Raw genomic sequence first — 15,898 nt, 5'->3', positions numbered from 1 at the left:
TTTTTTTTTTTTTTCAATCTATATTTTTCAGAGAATTGGTGAAATTGACCTTTATGCTTTAAAAAAAAAAAAAAAAAATTGCCATTGAAAAACGTTTGGCCCCTTTATCATATTCAGCATGCAACAAAACCACGGTTACCAACATTCCAGTTTAAGTAACATTTGGTCGCACTAGAACTATACCTTTAAAGATAAAGAGCCTACACAAATTCAAAAATGGTCTCAAATAAACCGTAGAAAACACACCATATAAAAGTGTATTACACAGACATTCATAGCATAAATTTAGGAGTAGAAATAACATGCACAGAACAAAATATTAAATAGTTGAAAAGAACAAACTTATCTCCCCCTCTCCTGCTTCAGCACAGCTGGACTCCTACAGGTGTCCCAACCTTTGTTGATTACTTACAAACCCTCTGTCTGTATAAAAGCAGTGTTGGAACAGACTGTGTTAGTACACCCTCTTAAGCATTATTTGGACAGTATTGTACTGCAGGAAGCAGTATATTGCTATCATAATGGCGAGAAAAAGGCAATTAACAAAGGAAGACAGACAGACCATTATAACCCTTAAAAGTGTAGGTCTTTCCTTTAGAGAAATTGCAAAGAAAGCCAAGTGTCAGTAAGTATAGTTTCCGACACCATCAAAAGGCACTTGGAAACTGGAGGAAACTCTGACAGGAAGAGTTCTGGCAGACCCAAAGCCACAACAGAATCAGAAGACAGGTTTCTGAGAGTCAACAGCTTGCGTGATAGGCGGCTCACAGGACAACAGCTTCAAGCACTATCACTAGTCGAAGTAAGCAGGTCTCAGTTTCAACTGTGAAGAGAAGACTTCAAGCTGCAGGTTTGACAGGTCGCGTGACAGTAAGAAAGCCATTGCTAAGATGGCAAAATAAGAAAAAGAGGCTTGCCTGGGCCATGAAGCACCGCCAGTGGACTACTGAAGACTGGAAGAAGGTCTTATGGACCGATTAATCAAAATTTGAAATCTTCGGTTCATCATGCAGGGTTTTTGTACGCCGTCGAGTAGGCAAAATGATGGTTCCTCGGTGTGTGACACCAACAGTCAAACATGGAGGAGGAAGCGTGATGGCCTGGGGCTCTTTTGCTGGATCCAGAGTCGGCGACTTTCACAGAGTGAGTGGCACCCTGAACCAAAACAGCTACCACAGCATTTTGCAGCGCGATGCAATACCCTCTGGTATACGCCTAGTTGGTCAGGGGTTCATCCTACAGCAAGATAATGACCCAAAACATACCTCCAGGCTATGTCAGAACTATCTTAGAAGAAAAGAACAAGACTGTAGGCTTCAAATCATGGAATGGTCAGCACAGTCTGGAGACTTAAGCCCCATCGAGCTGGTTTGGGATGAACTGGACAGAAGGGTGAAAGCAAAGCAACCTACAAGTGCAACACATTTGTGGGAACTTCTGCAACAGTGTTGGGAAGAACTTTCCGAACAATATTTGATTTCCATTGTAGAAAGAATGCCACGATTCCATGATTTATTTTTTATCTCCAATTGTTTATTTGTTCTATGTTTTAATTTCAGAGTACATTGAGACATTAAACTGCGTAAATTTCAATAAAAACTGGAAAAATGGAGGTATTCTAAAACATTCGACTGGTAGAGTGTGTGTGTGTGTGTGTGTGTGTGTGTGTGTGTGTGTGTGTGTGTGTGTGTGTATATATATATATATATATATATATATATATATATATATATATATATATATACAGTGCCTTGCAAAAGTATTCAGACCCCTGACCAATTCTCTCATATTACTGAATTACAAATGGTACATTGACATTTTGTTCTGTTTGATATTATATTTTAAATCACTGAAACTCAGAATCAATTATTGTAAGGTGACATTGGTTTTATGTTGGGAAATATTTTTAAAAAAAATAAACAACTAAAATATCTTGCTTGCATAAGTATTCAACCCCCACACATTAATATTTGGTAGAGCCACCTTTCGCTGCAATAACAGCTTTAAGTCTTTTGGGGTAAGTATGTATCAGCTTTGCACACAGTGTCGGAGTGATTTTGGCCCATTCTTCTTGGCAGATTTGCTTCAGGTTGTTCAGGTTGGTTGGACGACGCTTGTGGACTGCAATTTTCAAATAGTGCCACAGATTCTCAATGGGATTGAAATCAGGACTTTGACCGGGCCACAGTAGGACATTCACCTTTTTGTTCTTGAGCCACTCCAATGTTGCTTTGGCCTTGTGCTTGGGATCATTGTCCTGCTGAAAGGTGAATTTCCTCCCAAGCTTCAGTTTTTTAGCGGACTGAAGCAGATTCTCTTGCAGCATTTTCCTGTATTTTGCTCCATCCATTCTTCCTTCAATTATAACAAGATGCCCAGTCCCTGCTGATGAGAAGCATCCCCATAGCATGATGCTGCCACCACCATACTTCAATGTAGGGATGGTGTGTCTTATTTTGTCCCCACATTGATAGTAATACCTGCCCACACTGACACACACACACACGCACACAGGTGAATTTCAGCTTGTTTTGCCCAGTTGGCTTTGGTTTTGTAGCAGTGGAGGTGAATACAATGACTCCCCGCTGGAACACACCTACCTGCTGATTAGATTCCACACCTAGTAATCACACACAGCAGGCAGGCTTTCCCAGGAGTGTCAGGTACTTCATTAATTACAATAAATACACACTATTTACACAAAAAACACTTTTCATGTCACAGTTAGCCTGTCACAGTGCTGTATAAACTTACATTAGTGTCGGGCCTTATTTCTCTGTGCGAACTCCTGTATCACACCCCAATTTTCCATAATAGACTTGCCCTGGCCTCCACTAAAGTTAGCGTAGTCATATTAGTACGTTTGTATTTATGTATGTATGTGAAAAATAAATAACATCAATGAGTTTTTCATTTCTTGAACTTAACATTACCTCAACCACTTGCTTTCAAACAAGGATCTGTTTTAACCAGAGGAACATAATTTATTAGTATTCAACATTTATATACATATTTAGATACTGTGCATGTATCCCTTTAAGAGAAGTTCACTGCAGGATGAACATTGATGTTTCTCTTTCATTTATCCATTTACAAAAATTTACAACACATTTCCTTTATATAAAAGTCCTCAGAAATGTCACACACACACACACAACCACTACATATTAAATACCATATTTAAAAAATAGAATATATAAAAAATAATAATAAGTTACATTAAAACCAACTAAGATAAGAAAGCCATTTTATAAAAGTATGTTTTCAGTCTTGACTTAAAAACTGTAACAGTTCCAGCTTCCCTGAAGAAAGAAAGAAGGGCATTCCATAATTTAGGGGTTCGCATGTAAAAGCCCTTATTCCTGTGTTCATTTTGTTGATCCTAGGAATAACCAGTAGCCCCACTTCTTGTGATCTAAGAGTGCAATTTGGATGATACAGGGTCAGTAACTCCTGCAAATAAGTAAGTGGTAATCTGTTTAGGGATCTATAGGTTAACAGCACAATCTTAAAATCAATTCTATACTGCACAGGGAGTCAGTGTAAAGAGGCCAAAGCAGGGGTAATATGTTTACTTTTCCTGGTTTTAGTCAGAATTGTAGTGGTGGTATTCTGAACGAGCTGTAAACTAGACACTACACCTTTTGGGATACTTTTGTAACATCCCTAATATAAGTCTCAAATGATAGATCAGTATCAAAGTTGACTCCCAAATTTTTCATTTCTAATTTCTAATCCAATTTTAGTGTGTTGGCTCTGAGAATCAATTAGCATAACCTTTGTTTTATCTGAATTCAGCATTAAATCATTCTGAGACATCCAAGACCTGAAGCAGCAAGTAACTCCCCAATAGAAGTATTTCCTGGCTTTAGGGACAGATATAGCTCGGTATCATCCGCATAGTAATGGAAGTTCACTCCGTGTATGTGGATAATATAACTTAAAGGTAGGATATATAATGAAAATAACAAAGGAACTAGAACAGAGCCCTGTGGAACACCGCAGACTACTTCAGATCTTTCAGATTTTGCTCTATTGTAGAGTTTTCCAAGGCACTCCAGGTGGTGCTTAGCCTCAAGAGCAATCATGTCCCCAGGTGCAAGCTTGGCCAGCAGAGCTGTGTCTTGTAGTTCCATCGCACATCTCTGAACCCTTGAATCAATGTCATAGGTGGGAGCTTGGTGGAGGCTTACAGAGCCACCTGGCTCATCACAGAGGAAGCATATGGGCTCTATGAAATCAATGTTGCCATGGCTTGAATGTGTGTGCACAACTGATGAAGTACCAGACTTCCGTTCTTCTCTGGATTTCCTCTGTAGTCGTTCAAGCTTTGTTTGGTTAAATTTCAAATGGCATGTTTTATGCCAGCCAGTGAAGTGTGTCACCATTGTGGCCTCCATGCCATCCCCATCATTAAGTCTTTCAGTGTCGATATCCATTGGCATGTGTCCAAGTTCCTGAAACTGACCGAGGTGATTTATAATTATTTTTAGTCGCTGCCAATGGGTGCCTTGGTTGATTTAGCTGGACACTACAAAGCTTCCCCAGTCTTCTTCTGACAAAGCACACAAAGCTCCCAATTAGTTGGCTTGGGGTGTTTAGGTTTAGGTGTGGTAAGATCTACCAGGATATGTTATAGGGGAGGAGAGGGAACCAACACCAGAAATAATCAAGTTAGTGTGCTAATAGTTTGTACACATTCTGCCACCACTAATGTGTTTGCAGGAGTGCTGAGGTGCTGAACATGCAAAAGAGATTCACCTGTAGCATATCATAATGATATTAATATAGTACTGCACTACAGTGGCCCCAGAAGTGCAAAACACAATTAGAAAAAATATATAAAATATTTTTAGAACAATTTTTTTTAATGTCCTCAAAACATATATTTTTTAAATATTATTTATATTTACAATTACAGGAGTTATTTCTAAATTTCATATTAAAAGTTAAATATATATTTTTTTGTTTTTAAAAATATTTTAAATTTTTAATTTTTTTGTGTGTGTTTTAAAAATATCTTATTTGTGCCACATTAGTGCACAGTGTCGCGAGTTGAAAATACTGATTGACCCAATTTTTATGATAAACATATGTTTCTACATCATTATGACAACAGTATAAACTGTGGAACAGAACAACACCATGACTCTCATAAAATTGTTTATTTTTTCATTTAAACATTGTTACGATGCAGGGTATAGACAATTGTAAATCAGCATTGTTCGAGGTCATCAACCTCTCAATTTAAATACATGTCAAACATCACCTTTGAAAATAATCTGTAGATGTCTGCAGGATACAGAAAACGACATTAAAATGGTGTCATGGATGACACATGGTTCTTAAATAGCAAATTATCGTTGTCCAAGGGCATTGACTTCTCACGGTCATCTGAAAATAAACCTTAGGGTATGTAGAAACAATCATGCTTGTATTATAAAATGCACAATGCTTTTGCATATCAGCTGTACTATGAGTCTAGTTTCACTTCCAATGCATGGTTTATATATATATATATATATATATATATATATATATATATATATATATATAAATATATATATATATATACCCCTATATGTTAAAAATTCAACCTGTTTCACTTCATGACAAATTGAAGAATGGAACACCCCTTTCCCAGGTTTCACTTTTTTATTTTTTTTTTTTTTTTTTTTTTTTTTTTTTTTTTTTTTTTTTTTGCCATTTTTAAATTTTTTAAATTTTTTGTTATTTATTTATTTATTGGTTTTGTGGGTTTCTTTAATTTGAGATACATGGCTACTGTAGTGATCCAGCAATAGTGTTACTAAATAAAGTACCCCTGGGGTCAAAATTTTGGATCCGTGTTTGTTTTGTTTAAATCTTTTTGTTTTTAATAAACTTGCTCATCGGCACTGCCATACCCCAGTCCTGAGTGTCTTCTTCCTGGTCTGATGTCACCCGCTAGCCATCGTGCCACAGCATTCTTTAAATGACAAAAACTGCATTTGCATGGTGGCAGATGTTGGCACATGAGTGATGTATCAACATGATGTATCATTACTAGGGGAAATTTGACAAATCACTCTCTGCATAAATGCATTTGGGCATGAATATTATCTATATAAATGAAATCTTGCAGCAAAAAGACATTTTCTAAGTGCAAAATCTATTAACTCTGCCGAGAATCAAAATTGAAAGTGCAGAGCCAGGAAATTCCCCCACCCCCACCCCTGCTGAATGAGTCACATAACAACTGTATACTTTATTTGGGTTTGCTTAAGAGTTTTACCTTTAATTAAGCGATAACTGCTAACAACATAACAATGAATAGTACTGCATGTTTGGCTCATCATACTGTTTACTGCCTCATTGTTTCTCACATCCATAATTCACTGTTAGCCTTGTTGACAGTAAATTGACCATCTATGGTACTTTACTGAGCTATTTCAATGTTTTCTATAATTCAACATTTTTGGGTGATTAGCCAAACAAAAATGAATAATCAGAAATACATACTAAATGTACAATCGTAATGTAAAGAAAAAAAGACAAACCTGAGGAGTTACAGGGTAAAATGTAATTTGCCAGTTAAACGTTATGCAGTAAATAGACTTCAGTTGACCGAAACCAGCTTTATTCACAATGTAACCCCTGATAGTTTTCACATGACATTTACACAAAACTGTATCTTTTTTTTAATTTTTTTTTATCTCAGACAGTTTTTTATCAGCTAGTTTATCAACCAGTGTTGTCTGTCATTGTTTCCAAGCGCTTGTCACAGTTTCCAAACGATTTCTATGTGCTGTCTTGATGTGGATACATTTTAAAATTTCAACATTTTGGTGAACAACAAATATTTCTAAAAATACTGTCACATTTGTACAAAAATGCTCCATGTCTGTAAAATGTACCAATGCTAATTTCAATCCCAGTGCACCACTACAAATATGTACTAATATAATTAAATAGTCATTTGTTTTGAACATAACTGTATTTAATTTATTTTTAAAGAATTGTTATGTTTTATGTATATTTTAAAAAATGGCATCCAATGTGCTTTTTTCTTCTTTGATTTCCATAAAATATGGAAAACATGTTTTTCTTCAGATTTTGCTAATGTGAATTAATTTTGAAAAAGAATTTAACCAGCTATGACTTACTTTTTCTTATTTATTTATACTTATTAACACAATTTTTTATCAAGAAGTCATTGCCGCGGAATCTTTTCTCATTGCAGATCTATGGGGACTAATTAATACAACTCAGAATATTCATTTTTCATGTTTATTTTTTCATTTTCATTTTAGCTTTTAAACATTTTTCAGTTTCTATCACTATTTTGTTAAGGAAAATGACAACGCATCGCAATCGTAAAAAATAGAAAAATAACACCATGTAACACATTTTAACTTTCTAAACATTTAAACAGCATTTGTCAATATAGGATGAAACACACACCACTTTTACAAACTCCGTTCTGAACTGTATTCTCAATAAGCGTGCTGTTATAGTGATGGCCCTCTTCTCCATCTCAGCGAGAATGGTTAGTAAAGCATTCTTGGGGCAAGTTAAGATTTCATGCATGTTGTTGATGTTTTGTAGGTTTATATAATCTGAGAATGGTAACACTGGGTACTGGAAACCTTGTCACAATTCATTTTAACACAGTTTCTTTGGGTTAGGTAGGTTTATCCCTAAAACAAATGTACCAGGCCTAAGATGGTACTTGTTTTCATACAAGGACAATATGGTATTTGTTTCAGTAAGAGAAATCTCCATGCAAGACAAATATCACCGATAACCTTTAAAATACTGTTACTGGGTGATTCTTACCAAATGAAATCCCACAGGAAAGGACTCCATGAACGCGTACTGCTGATCAGGTAGGCAGTACCAAAGTATACTTCTCTTAGCCTGGGGACAAAGGCTTTTCTCCACAATTAACTTAAGTGCAAGAATAAAACACTGTGCTTAAAGGGTGGACCACTTCCAATCTGAAGCATCTTTTTCCATCAGTCATAAACTATAATGTTGTTTGTAACATCTGGTACTTTTAACAATGTTTTGTATTTGTAATATACGTTTAATAACAACTCAATTAACTATTTCTTGCTGATAACTGAATTAGTTCAGCTATGGTTGCTAGGAATGGGTGAAAATGCTATGCAATAGGAGTCTTATTTCCTTCCTTGTGTTTGTGTGGGCATCTCTCACCCGGGACCTATCTTTTTCAGTGTCCAAGGTCACTGCCACATGCCAGCTGGTGTTGTCAAAACTACAGTTGACCCCCTGAACGTGTATGATGTTATGTGCTGAAAATGTTACAACACAAATGGTTAACTGAAAAATCAACACAGCTCTCTCTCTCTCTCTCTCTCTCTCTCTCTCTCTCTCTCTCTCTCTCTCTCTCTCTCTCTCTCTCTCTCTCTCTCTCTCAGGTCGTTGAAACTATAGCTAAACAAAACCATGCAAAACTGTACCTGTACAAATATCTGTACCTGTACCCATCGTTTTCAGACACCTATTGTTAGCCATAAAAATTAAAAGGAAATGTGATCCAAAGTGGCAAATCTTTGATCGTGCTCGCTCTGTCGTCTACAAAGGCACTTTGGCTATCATATGTTACATATATCTATAGAATGCAACAGCTCCTGAACTCAGCAACACAGACTTCTGATAACAAAACAATATTGGAGTAAATTAAATTCTGATTGGAAACATCATAAAAAGACAAAGGTGACGGGATTAAAAAAAAAAATCAAAAAAACGTACTCTTAAAGCAAATTGACCACACATTGCTAATGTGAAGGTTAAAAATTAATTGCACCCTCAACATCATCTCTTTGAAAAACGTAAAAAGCTGTGTACAGTCGGGCATATTGAACTGGAACAACAAAAAAAATCATTTGCTAAAACGCGTTGTCATTGGGCGACACCTAACGGATATGAACAGCATTACTTAAACAAGAACAAGCACGTGAAAAGAAAAACTTAAAAAGAATGTAGTTTTAAAATGCCATTGTGCCTGTTATCACAGAGTCCAGTTTTCATTTTTAATACCACTGGCTTCTTTAACCGCGTGCTCATGTCTCCCAACAACATAGCATATTATTATTTCTCTCTCCAGTTATAGATAATTCTATCAAATTTGACAAATTAGGCTCCTTAACCGATTGGTAAATACAAATATCTGGGCACCAGCAGCGGCAGATATTACGCAGTTTCAATTTTATGTTAAACTTCGAAGTGCACGAAATACGGGAAGGAACAAAAGTTGTGTTAATTGTTCTCATTAGACATGATGATAAACGCTTTGAAGTGTCACCCTGAGCAAGATGATATCATTGTTAAAACCCAGTCAAAAATAGTACCCGCTAATTCTTTGCTTAGGAGGATACATGTTTAAATGACGAGTTTATTAAAACTGCGATGTTATGTAAACAAGGCCTCTATCCTCGGGTACCACTTCATGTTTTTATGGAACTTCTTCACAGAACCATTCATCATTGTTGATTGCTCATTTGTATCCCTCATTTAGTAGTAGATGATGTAATCAAATAATTAGACTCCACATACTGATGAAGCACGAAAACACGTGATATTTTTTTAGAACACTAATCTAGAAGTGATATAAAGTAGGTAGTCGCTAAAGAATCCTGGTCTTTGACTACCAATACAAACTTAAACGATAAAGATGCTCAATTGGGTTTCCCCAATGATTTATTACATATCTGTTATGTGGTTGATGTGTTCCATTAATTGCGATACTCATCATACAGTACCGGTGGGTAATTATTAAACCTCGTTTTTGCTGCATGGATTATAAAACTGTTTAACAAGAAAATGCATTAAACTCCATTTTGCTTTCGAAAATAGCAATACCTTCAATAATTGAAACCGCTTCTTAAAATATTATTATGTATCTAGAGTAGATACGGTATCCAGAAGTACGCAGAAATAAACTATGTAATTTACAACATTGCAACGAGGATTTATCGGATTTTCAGAAAAAGAAGTCTTGGATCTACAATTGGGGGGGTCTGGTTATCTGGGTGCTAGTAACAATGCATCTATTCATGTTTATCTGTTCAACTCCACCAAACAACGGGTTACCCACTTTTTATTTATTTATTTACCACTACACCACTGGCGGGTACCGACCGTTGGTAACATCTACACATGTTTTGGTACCCAAACCTTGTTTTTTTTTTTTTTTGTTTTTTTTCGTCAACCTGCGAATGAAACATTCACCATGTACTGCAGTAATCGACACATTTTTGCTGTGAAGAGTACACGCGGTCCATCTGGTGGAAACTTTTGTTACTGTTTTTATTTGCAACAGCTAATGGCATTTTGTAGTCCACACGTGGCAAAACAAAAGGTAAGCCTGTTTTATTTATGTATTTACTTATTTATTTTAAGTGCACGTTTGTTTGATCTCATGTTTGTTTGGCATGAAGTGTACCAATATGTGTTACATTTTTAAGGCTTTAGGCTGGTCATCTCAGCAAGGTTTATTTTTATACTAGTTTTGATTTATTAAATCTGTTTATTACATTTTTTTGTAACTAGTCTTACTAACAGCAAGATTACAGGGGATTGTACTACCCATAATTCCTCACTCAGACCCCATACTTCATATACTGTGGTACTGTATCTCTGAATAGATAATCCTTTTTCTCTAAGAATATGCAAAATATTTTAGTGATCAAGACATCAAGTGGAGTGGAACCCTGAAATGTTCTCCTTTTCTCTGAAAGCAGTAACTCTGGATGTTGAGTTTTGTGCTGGATAACTTCACTATACTTAATCACTAAATATTGTGGTATCCCTGAAATAATTATCTCCTCATTTAAAACTATCTATGATATGGATTTTAATGAGCAGACTATCTCTCAAATTCAGAGGTACCCTAAAAGATTGATTTACTAACAATGCTGAGTGATTGGGTGGAGCATTTGTTCTCTGTTTAATTCAAAAATGACTGTCCTCGTGGAGACAGCCAAGACTGGTATAATATTCAATGTAGTGTTGTCCTTGGCGGTCCTTATCCAGAAACCTACAGTATTGTGTGGGTAAAATGAACAGAATGTCATACCCAGTCATTCTGCATTGGCAGGAAGTGGTTTTATATTTGGGTTACCATGGCACCTGTGGGAGTTAATTTAATATACAGTTTTTAAAGGAGACAATTTTCTATTCAGGGATACCAAGATATTTGAGAGTAGTCCAAGGTGAAGTCATCCAGCAACAAACTCCATCCCCAGCTGTACTGCTTTCCTACTAAAAGGCAAAAGTTTTGAGTTGTTGAAATGCTAGCATCTTCTTAAATGAGACCAATTATCTCTTCAGGTACAGTAGCAGGACATTTTGTAAGTCAGCGGTCTGAGTGAGGAGAAATGGGCAATACAATCCCACCCCTAGTCTTGCAGTAAATCATTTGTTTCCAAATTTTTTGAACACTGTGTGAGATACGTATACAATATACACAATACTGCTTTGATATACTGTGTTTTGTTAAAAAGAATCCTAAATCTATTCTGTGGCCTAAATGTATTATGCAGATTTGTAAATAACTCAAAGAACATTTTATATTTTTCATAAAGAACACAGCATTGCCTGAGGCACCAAGCATGTCATCCAGTTTTGGACTAGGAAGAGTGAAGGGCTATGATTTGATGGCATTTGTGCTCCTCCTTTTATTGGAATCACTTATACAATCATGTTTGTTTAGCTTTCCAAATTTAAAAATTGCCTGAAGTAGTTCAAAACAAAGTATTATTCCTATGGTAACAGTTCCCACCTAAACAGGCCCCCAATATGCCTGTGCTGGCTTGGATGTAAATGAAGCAGAGGCTTCATGGTTTTGTTATGGTATTTGGTGTACACCAAATCGAGTTTGTGTGGACAACAGTTATGAGTGGAATAGTCTGTTTTGTATTTTGGGTGGAATAGCCTGTTTGCTTAGGGAGGGGAGCACTGGGGAAGAGGGAATGGTCCAACGTTTAGTTCTGGGGAGTGGAGCAGCCTTTTTTATTAATGCTAGAGTAAATACCTGTCTGTTTGGGGTTGTTTGCAGCTCTGGTCATCATGTTTTAATGTACATTACTTTCCCCCCAGCTTTCTTAATTTTATTTTAAGGTCTAGCTGCAGAAGAAATGTTGAAGTCAAATGGCAGTGATTCTGATATAGATGTGCTGATCACAGTAAGAAATTGGGACCAAGCCAATTTACAGGAGTAGAACCACTAAAGTAAAGAGAATATTCTGGGGGGGAAAAAGAGGATGGAGTATATTGTAGTATAAACTTTATTCACATTGAAGACTCATGTATGCCATGGCTAGATGCACTCCTGCATTGTCTGGTATTTGTTTGAAACATGGTTACCTGACTGTTACAGAAGGTATTCTCAAAGTGCAAGCAGTTTCAAATGGCATGTCCTTTGCCATTTCACTTCTTGTTCCCTTGCCTTTTTTATGGTGTTTGCAATCATTCTTGGTTCTTTTATTGAAATTTGAGACTGTGTTAAGGTACATGTAATTCATGTTTGGTTTCCTATTCTCTGTTCCATCACATGCTTAGTATTTTTTAAAAAGCTCAGCGAGGTTGATGGCATCTTGCCTCTGTATACTGAAGACCAATACAAGATGCCTTTGTTTTCCACAAGAGCTGTTCACATCCTCTGTGCAAGCTTCCCTGCTCACAATTTGTTGTGATGCATTTAATTGCTGCTGTACATGGTGCATTGAATCTTTTTTTTTTTCCCCTGAGTAAAGAATCCAGTAAAGTTTTATATACAGAATGTAATCTTTTTGTATTAAATACTACAAGAGACACACTAACCAATTTTTAAAGAGCATTACAGCAGTGTACAGCAATCTTTGTCATACCACAGATTCTCAATTGGATTGAGGTCTGGGCTTTGACTAGGCCATTCCAAGATATTTAAATGTTTCCCCTTAAACCACTCGAGTGTTGCTTTAGCAGTATGCTTAGGGTCATTATCTGGCTGGAAGGTGAACCTCTGTCCCAGTCTCAAATCTCTGGAAGACTGAAACAGGTTTCCCTCAAGAATTTCCCTGTATTTAGCACCATCCATCATTCCTTCAATTCTGACCAGTTTCCCAGTCCCTGCCAATGAAAAACATCCCCACAGCATGATGCTGCCACCACCATGCTTCACTGTGGGGATGGTGTTCTCGGGGTGATTAGGTGTTGGGTTTGCGCCAGACATGGCATTTTCCTTTGGCCAAAAAGCACAATTTTAGTCTCATCTGACCAGAGTACCTTCTTCCATATGTTTGGAGTCTCTCACATGCTTTTTGGTGAACACCAAACGTGTTTGCTTATTTTTTTCTTTAAGCAATGGCTTTTTTCTGGCCACTCTTCTGTAAAGCCCACCTCTGTGGAGTGTACGGCTTAAAGTGGTCCTATGGACAGATACTCCAGTCTCCGCTGTGGAGCTTTGCAGCTCCTTCAGGGTTATCTTTGGTCTCTTTGTTGCCTCTCTGATTAATGCCATCATTGCCTGGTCCGTGAGTTTTGGTGGACGGCCCTCTTGCCAGGTTTGTTGTGGTGCCATATTCTTTCCATTTTTTAATAATGGCTTTAATGGTGCTCCGTGGGATGTTCAAAGTTTCGGATATTTTTTATAACCCAACCCTGATCTGTACTTCACCACAACTTTGTCCCTGACCTGTTTGGAGAGCTCCTTGGTCTTCATGGTGCTGCTTGCTTGGTGGTGCCCCTTGCTTAGTGGTGTTGCAGACTCTGGGGCCTTTCAGAACAGGTGTGTATATATACTGAGATCATGTGACAGATCATGTGACACTTAGATTGCACACAGGTGGACTTTATTTAACTATGACTTCTGAAGGTAATTGGTTGCACCAGATCTTATTTAGAGGCTTAATGGCAAAGGAGGTGAATACATATGCACGCACCACTTTTCCGTTATTTATTTTTTAGAATTTTTTGAAACAAGTTATTTTTTTCATTTCACTTCACCAATTTGGACTATTTTGTGTATGTCCATTACATGAAATCCAAATAAAAATCCATTTTAATTCCAGGTTGTAAGGCAACAAAATAGGAAAAATGCCAAGGGGAGTCAATACTTTTGCAAGCCACTGTATGTACCTGTCGCTATGTTTTAATAAGTTTCCCTTTTAGCCTTTTTGATATATTTTTTGCTCATCTTTGCAGTGAATTGTGGTATTGTAGTCCTGGGCAAGGCATTATCTGATTTTACTCTGCAAAGAAGTAAATTTCCTACTTTCCATAGCAGTTTGCGATGGGCTGAAGGAAAGGTCACGTTTATCTGTTGTATCGAATCAGTTGTGCTTGCTAGCTTTGCTACATATTCATTGTCAGTTTACGGCTTTGGTATGGCAGTACTGTAACAAATGCTAGTCCCCAGATTGGAGCAAAATTGGTTTTCAATCTGTTTTTAAAACTCATTGCAGAACTTAATTGCCATTAATTGGTACCCAATTGTGTAGGTGAGGGAAGGTCATTTTTTCTTGTTTTGGAAGGAATACATTAATAAACAGGTGTGTAGGGATTTTAGTTAATACCTGCTGACAATCTGATTTATCAGTACACTCACAAATTGGTATCCCTCATCTTTATTTTTGCATTGATAGGACTAAAACTTCTGGGCCCTGCAGCAGGAGTACTCTCCAAATGGTCTTCAATAGGGAGGCATGTTGCTATGAACCTTGCGGAGCGCATACTTTTTTTTTTTTTTTTTTTTAAAGTTTCAAGGATGTGATGAAAGAGGAAACCGGACAAGAATTGGAAGGCAAATAAGTTTCCGCAGGTAGCTGCACAAAAACAGGACAGGTGCAGGGAGTGTCAATTTTGTGCAGCCCTTTCAAATTCAATCTTGATTTTGCTTTATTTTTCACTTGACTCCAGTTTTGACAGCATTTTCTTTGTTCCAGATATGTTTGATGGAAGGAACAGTACAGCACAAAATGCGGTCCTGAATACTCTTGAAAATAACACATTGATGGTGTCCTGTTTTGAAACCAGCTACCAACAGAAGTGTTGAAGAAACTGGCAGATTGGGTGTAACAGCTGATGACATGAGAAAATGTATGGAAATTCCTCTGAGCATCCTGTACTCCCTGCAGAACCAAATGTATTGGGAGCTGTGCACAAGACTCCCAGCAGCAGCTGTTGCAATGAGTAGACCAGTATTGCTTTTTACTGTCGTATTTTAAAATGGTGGTTGATGCTGAAGTCCCAAGAGAGTGTCAAAGTTGTGGAATGTAGAGGTGGGCTGGTACTTGTACTCTTAATAACCTTTAAGCCTAAAGTATTGGTATTTATTAAAATAAATCCATTAATATGTTGATTTCAAAACAAAGTCTTTTACCTTGGCTTTACAGTTGCGTACCAGTCAATGGCAGTTAACTTCCGCAGTGTGTTTTAAAAGCCAGCTGGAAGCAAATTTTCCTCTTGTAAGAGGTGCTGACATTTTTACTGCTGTAACGAGGCAACTGTCAACACATTTCCACAGCTGCAGTTGGATTGGTAGCCTACTGCAGGTGAAGCTGTTCTGTGGTTGTACCAGACATTGAGTGAAGGAACGTAGGTGTATTTTGATCAATGTTTTACCAGCATCCCTTCAGACTAAAGTACTGAGTGGTACAGCTGCTTATGCGAGACAAGCTGTGTGTTGTGAATGAAATGGCAGCATATGAGCCATTTAGCTGTCGTTGTATGAGAGTGTAGTGAAAGGAGCTCGCTGCAGTAATGATTGTGAAGAGTGCCAGCCTGCTCCACATAAAACTGCACCAAATGCCTGCAAAAGTGGTCAGTGTGAAAGAAACCAGCATGCCTGTCAACTTTGGGTCCAAGAAGAAAACTAAGATCCTCTGTGGCCTGTGTCTCGTTTCTTAGCCTG

The sequence above is a fragment of the Polyodon spathula genome, chromosome 5 (assembly GCF_017654505.1).
Source record: "Polyodon spathula isolate WHYD16114869_AA chromosome 5, ASM1765450v1, whole genome shotgun sequence".
Classification (NCBI taxonomy): Eukaryota; Metazoa; Chordata; class Actinopteri; order Acipenseriformes; family Polyodontidae; genus Polyodon; species Polyodon spathula.
Note: the sequence above shows the minus strand (reverse complement) of the source record.